The following is a 7,523-nucleotide window of genomic DNA, read 5'->3' as shown; positions in this document are numbered from 1 at the left end:
TTTCTCAAATCAAGACGTAATTTGAGAACGGATGTTGAACAATTTACCAGTAAAGTTTGGTCCAACAAAAAAGGATTGCTTTTTCCGGCCGCTAATTTGCCATTCTAACGACGCTCGACGATATGTAAATTTTGGCATCGTATGTTCTCTAAACATCTTCAGGGATAAGGACGTGTAATCAGTGTCCGAAGTCAAGATAAAAAGAAAAAGAAAGAGAAAAAAAGAAACAGAATCTTTTGGTCAAAAGAAGAGAAGATGACAGAAGATTTATACGGTGGCAAAAATGTAACTTGTCTTCGTTCTTGCGTGAGGTATCGTTTTACGATTGATTGGTTTACCGCTACTTATCGAGATGCTAAACATGATTGAAAAAAAAAGAAAAAAGAAAAGAAAAGAGTTCCTGAAGAGATTTAAAATACACGTACATACATCGTCTTTGAAAGCAAGTATTACGAATAAATTTGTATTCTTGAAGATGGGCAAATGACGTATATCTTGTTTGGTATACTCTGAGATATTCTTTTCCGATGCCGAAGAATACCTTTTATGTTTCGTCAGCATCAGGATTTTGCGATAAACACTCTAATTATTCCACAAACGATAGAAAAGCTGTGAAAAAAAGGAAATAAGGAATCAGTCGACTGTTGAATTCAAAGTCTTAAGAATATTTGGACGAATCACGAAATTTTTCGTTATGAACATTCTTTTTCTTTACCAAATATTGTACACATAATTTAATACAAGACATGATATCGACTCATCATTGTGTTAACCATCTCCGAAAATTAATTTGTCCATTATCGTTTTATCGAGTATCTAATTGCAACGACATTATGACTCTCATGGCACATTAATCCGTATATGCGAGGTTGGGTAAAACCCAACGATTACCATAACTTCTAATTAAACGAGTAACTTTCTCTCTCTCTCTCTCTCTCTCTCTCTCTCTCTCTTTCTCTCTCTCTCTCTCTCTCTCTCTCTTTCTCTCTCTCTCTCTCTCTCTCTCTCTGTTCCTCTTTCTCTCTGTCTTTCTTTCTTTCTATTTCTTTTTTCTCCTTCTTAATGTCTGATAAAAAAGCTTTCGTACCGACGAAAAAATTTTCGCCACGAGAGATAAAAGTTTTTCGTGTGTAAAGCGAGCCAAGATAAATGACTAATTAAAGTGTCTAAAAAATTAAAAAAAAAAAAAAAAAAAAAAAAAAAAAGAAAGCCATTGAGCCCTTCTAAGAACAGCTTTACAATTCGTTAATAACTTTCCTCGAACGTGTTAGTATTCGAAAAAATAAATCATTCGTCATGTCTTATCGTTTTTAAATTGAAATTAATTTGTAATCGATCGTAAACAATGACTTTTTTATTTATCAAGCAAAACTCTCTCTCTTATCTAAATTTTTGTTCTTTTTCGACAGATGTATTTCACCACGATATGAAAATTTTTAAGTGTCACTAACGGTAAATAATTTAATAATAGAATAAGGAAAACGAAAAGACAAGAGTAGGCTAGGAATGATTCTGACACTAACAAAAATCAATCGTTTAAATCGTATAACCGATAGATTCTACGGGTCGAGGAACGCTTTTATTCATTTATTCCGCGCACACCGGACCTTCCTTCGTGAAAGATTCATTCAACATTCTTCACATTTTTCGCGGTGTCATTAGAATCCGCAGCCGCGACTCTACAGTTTTTGTTCTAATCCATTCGAGCAATCTGAATGGCCGAGTGATCTCATAATTCTTACTATGAGTTGGAATGTTAGAAATTCATCATTACCAGCGTAAAAATCATCTTCAAACGTAATTCCTCCTTTCTTTGCTTTTTTCTTAATTTAAAAATATGATCTATATAAAAAATGAATCCTTAAGAAGACAATAAGTTTTATGAAACGACGAATTCGATGAGTAATATCTATTAATTGCATTCTTTCGTATGTAACATGTCTAATGATAACAATCTTACGAAATTTAGAATCGTTTTTTACATCTGCTAAAATGTAAATTTATTATTTAAAAATAATGTTTAGTATTATCAATGAAAAGTCTATTTTTTCTTGCTGCAGAAGAAATCAACGAATCAAAAAAATTTCAATTCTTTATCGAATAGAACGTAAACAACTCTATTATCTATTTCTTTCTAATTCCTTTTTTTAATTCCATGTTACTTATAAAAATATTATAATTAATGCGAGGTTGATTTTTACTTGTTCTTTATCATTCGTCTTCTGGTAAATTCGATCTATCAACATATCAAGGACGACTGAATCACGACTAATCATGGCTGTCTTGCGTCCGGTATTATTAACGGTCTGTAACATACCGTCTAAGATCAGTTCGTCCTGTTATTCTTTTTTCAAAGTATATTTCGCAATTCTATTAAAACATATACAACGATAAATATGTTCCTACATACAAGTAGGAATAAAAAAAGCGAACTGGCTACGAAATCGTTTAAAGATATGAGTTTGCTTATGACATAAGAAAGTTCTTCAGGAAAGTTAGAAACAATTGAGATTCGAACGTCAACATGACGTATATCCTTTTGTATCTCTTCTTGTTATTTCTACAAAACACGTGTGATATTTATATCAGATTAATATAATGGAGGAATGACAATAATATTTAATTAGAATTGTCAAAGAACGATATCCTGTTGCAACTGTACATTCATTTCTTCGATAGTTATGTGTTGTGTTCATCAAATGTTTCTTTGATTTTACAACTTTTTAAACTAAATTTTTTCAAGAAAATCCAGATTTTACAATTAAACTTTTTCCTCAAAAAATAGAATCGTAAAATGATAATTAATTGTAAACAAAATAAAAGAAATATCGAAGACAATATAATCTTCGATTTTTATATTGATACATAGCAAAGAGAAAGAGAGAGAGCGAGAGAGAGAAAAAGTAATTTTTGGTATTTTGCTAAAGGCAAAAAGATTAATCAATATGATGCATCTCGAACAACCGTTTTGCAGATTCCATTTGAATTACTAATGACTGCTATCCTCTTTCCTATTTTTTATTCTGGTATATCGTTTCCACGATATAAAAGATCCTCTGATGTAAATATGGCGTCATTATTGAGATACATACGATTAGTATAACGGAACGAAATAAATGAACATGCGAGAAATGTCGATATCAAGTAAAGGAAAAAAAGGAGAGAAAGAAAGAGAAAAATGTGAAAAAATGTCAGACATCGAAAGTTTGCTCTTCTTTTATAACTCTTTGTAGAGTCTTAATAGATTATAATAATTTGTTAATATATTATATTAAATGAGATAGAACTACGTGCCAAAACACGATAAAAATGCTAAACAGCGTATTTAATTGTGCTACTATGGAAGAAATAACACATATTAGATAAGAATGGTTTTTGATATTAAAAATGTAAAAAAGGAAACATATTAGAAAACTATTGTATTATTTCTGAAAATAATTTCTACCATTAATTGTAAATAAGTAAATTATGTAAGATTATACTTCCGAAATTCTTGATAATGATAGTAACTTATATCTGAGATCATTAATTTATGTTGACGTTATAAATCACTTTAACACGATAAAGTGACAAAAATTTACTTCGTCCGTCGATGTCCTGACTCGCATCGAGCTATAACAAGATTTACGGTAGTTTATTAGTTAAGTGCTTTCTATAAAAGCACGATAATGAGATCTCACGCTAGCAAGATTAGTGCATCTCTCTCTCTCTCTCTCTCTCTCTCTCTTTCTATTTGGAGTTACAATTTCTGTAGAACTATTTCAAGAATATTAAATCATTTTAACGAGTTCAACTTTGTCCTCTGGAGATCCGTTATTATAGTTACTCCTTATTATAATTATATAATAGAGAAAGAGACAGAGAGAAAAAATCGATTTGATGATATAAATTATGTTGTTATGAATCTTTTCATCATGCGTCCTACAAAATAAATTATTGTGAATATTATCAATAATTTTCGTTTAGTAACATCGATAAAAAAATTGATCAAATGAATTTCCAACAAGATATCAACATGAAATTTCAAACATTAATCGCTTTAATAAATACATTAGAACGTAGATATTAAGAGCAAGCAAAGAAGAAACGTATGGGGAGGTGCAAGACCAACAGCGAATATAAATATGCATTGTGTCGGATCAGCTTTGCCCGATGAAATTTATTTAGTCACGCGTACTCGGTTACTTAAACGTTGCATCGGATGACGACGAAGACGTCGTATAAACTTTTGGACAAAGTATAACGGAATATTCTTATGAACGACTTGACTTGGAAGAGAAAGAGAGAGAGAGAGGGGGGGGGAGGGAGAGGGAGAGACAGGAGAAGAGAGGTAAAAAAAGTCAAACGATGACATTTGCATCTTGGAGTATCAGGCCCAGGGCCGGTTTCGACAAGTCATTCGTATTCAAAAAGTTGACTATGCACCAACGGTCATGAAAGGTTGGGATCTTAAAACCTCGAGCTCGTATCGAAATTAATCTTAAAGATTGACAATGTCTACAGCGTGGCATATTTGTTAAAAAGTGTATTAATATCAAAGAAATTTCTTATATAATTGAATAATTTGATTTTCGAGCCTATCTGTTCTTTCTGAATCAACAAGTTTATACAAGGTATTTATTTGATACCATACTTAAAATTCGACGTTTTCAGATGGAAATAATTGGATCTACGATGTTATTGTTTCAATAACAAAAAAGTTGAATTTTAGCGGTATTCATTTTTGATGGACGAAAGGATTGAGAGATGAATTACAGATCGAGATTAATGACTATTGATTATCTTTGAGAGTCTTCCTTCCTCGAGCATCTTTGTTCTAATAAAAATAGAAAGAAAAAAAAAATAGAAAGAAACAGATTTGCGTATTCGCTCGTGAGAACTTGTTAGATCTCTAATTTTATTTTAGATGACGAAAAAACGAACTCATGAATGTGTGAACGTGTTACTCAGCATTTTCATCCCCTTTTGCAGAGATTTTTTTCTGAAGTACCGTACATCCTGATGAGACGTCAGGCGATATATTTTTATAATCATGCCGAGGTTTTTAGTTCGGCAGCTTTTTTCTTGCGATCTTTAATATATCCAACGCTTAAGGTAGTCGATGTTTATCTTAATATAATAAAAACTCATTGCCGTTATTTTCTCGATCCTGCTTATGTTCACTGTAAATCCAGAAAAATACGGAGAGAAATGTAACAAAATATTAGTGCGAATGATATTATACAAATATTTATTTATATAATATAAAAATGTTTTTTTATTTCTATAGTTTTGTCAAACTTATAGAGAAAAACTAGAAAAGAAATATAGGTACCCATTACATCAGCTTCGAAAGATAAAGACTATTTTCGACGATGACAAACGACTCCGATTTTGAAAATATCCATTCGATCAATATCTTAGACGTTTGAACGAAGAGGCGAGAGTAAAAATGAAGGAAGTAGGATAGATTGTTAAGTCGATGACGAAAACACTTTTATAGCGACAATACTCTCGCAAATAACGGTACATCGAAAATGATTCCGTGGGTCCTCCTGCTCAACTATTTCAGGCTGATAAAGAAGTATGACACGAGCTCACGTGCAAATTAGTTGCAAAGGTGGGCCCTTCTTTTTCTCCTTCTTTTCTTTTCTTTTTTTATTTCTCTTCTTTCTCTCTCGCTCCTTCTTTTTTCTTACCATCCTTTTGGGGATTCCACCGAGAAAGGATAACGTTACTTCCAGATTCTTTCGCCGCCTCTCGTTACAACGGTCGGCACGATTTTTTTCAAGTAGCCACGAAGAAAGGGGTGAGAGAAAAGAACGCGATGAAAGTTAAACTTCCTTCCTTCTCCTTTCCGATACGCAAAGGAAGTCCTCGTCATCGATCGTTACGATCAACCATCTCCACCTACTTCTCATCCATAACGTATACGTAAGTTCGCATAATCGAGTGGGTGTGTCCGATAAGGAACGAACGAAACAACGACAAATCCATTGACATACATTCGAGAAGGAAAACGACGACTCGACTCGAAATCCAGACAACATAGAATTCCATTCGTAAAGCTTCTTCCGGAAATACTCGTCGAGGTTACTTTTTGCTTTCTTAAGATTTTATGTAATCTCGACGCTTACTCCAAACGATTTGACAATGTAAATATTTCGGGTATCTATATATTTAGTTTCCGAGCAATCAATTGACAATTTAGTTATTAAAATATTCATAAATTTATTGCTTTTAATTATGAAATGGTATATGTTTATTTATTTTTATTTATTTATGTTTATTTACTATGATTTGTAGATATTTTAGGAATCCGAAGATAGAATTATTTAATTATAGGTAGTTTAATTCAAAATAATAAATACTAGGATTATATTAACGACAATTCATGATAAGGCATTTTTTCTCAGAAGACGGTGAGAACAACCAGAAGTTATTTTTAGGTATGCCTGATGCGGTTTGTTGCGCTGTTGCGCATACATACTTGACAAAGATGCTGCATTACGGGTCACAGGACCTGTGCGAGAAATACTTGTAACGAAGAAACCAATAAGGAAATTCGAACCGGTGCTGATCACGTGATGTGGATCACGTGGGCGATTTTATGGAGCGGCAGCTACGGTTAACCACCGATTCGACTACCTTTTGGTATTCCCTTCATCGAATATCAATTACATTTCATCTTATCTTTCTTTCTTTCCTTTTCTTTTTTCCTAATCTTGTAAATAAAATGAAACTTACTAAAGACCAATAAAATACATTCCTTTTTTATAAATGTTGATATCTGAAATCGATATATATATATATATATATATTAACGAGAATACGACAATATCGAAAAGAGCGTTTAAGAAAATCGTTTACTAATGTACGACACTATTGTTTGTAGTATCGATAAATCACGATATCTGGCTAGTTCCTATAAGTTGGCTAGTTCTTATGAGAAAGGAAGGAAGAAAGAAAGAAAGAAAGAGATAGAAATAGTTCTTCCATCATTCACGTATACTTCGTCTTCCTTTAATGAGACAACTTTTTAAAGAAATACTTTGCTGTTCCAGGTAAATGAATAAACAAGAGTCAAAGATTTATACAGCCGTGTTGTACAATATTTTACTCTTCCTCCAACGTGATTGCAGTCATGATACGATAATGAATCGCGAGCGAATCTCCAACGATCGAAAGTGATTTTCCTTTTCTTTCCATTGCATCCTCGCCTTCTTTGGACGTTCAAGTATCAAATTAATCGAGCGTGCAGTGCAAACGAGTACCTGTAACTACCTATACACGAAATCTATCGAGCGTGAAGTTCGAAAAGATTTCGAATTAAGAATCATGCACACTTATATGATGCAATCTTCTTATCTAACTCTTTCGATATAATTTATTTTACGTTTGTACATTTTTGTACCGTATTCTAAAAATTTATTGACACTTTCTTCACGGCTAGATAATTATTTTATTTCTTTTCATTATTCCTTCCATTCTCAAGTATCTTCCGAGTAAACGGACACGTGAAGCGAGAAAAAAATAAAAAAGAC

The sequence above is a fragment of the Vespa crabro genome, chromosome 8 (assembly GCF_910589235.1).
Source record: "Vespa crabro chromosome 8, iyVesCrab1.2, whole genome shotgun sequence".
NCBI classification, from domain to species: Eukaryota; Metazoa; Arthropoda; class Insecta; order Hymenoptera; family Vespidae; genus Vespa; species Vespa crabro.
Note: the sequence above shows the minus strand (reverse complement) of the source record.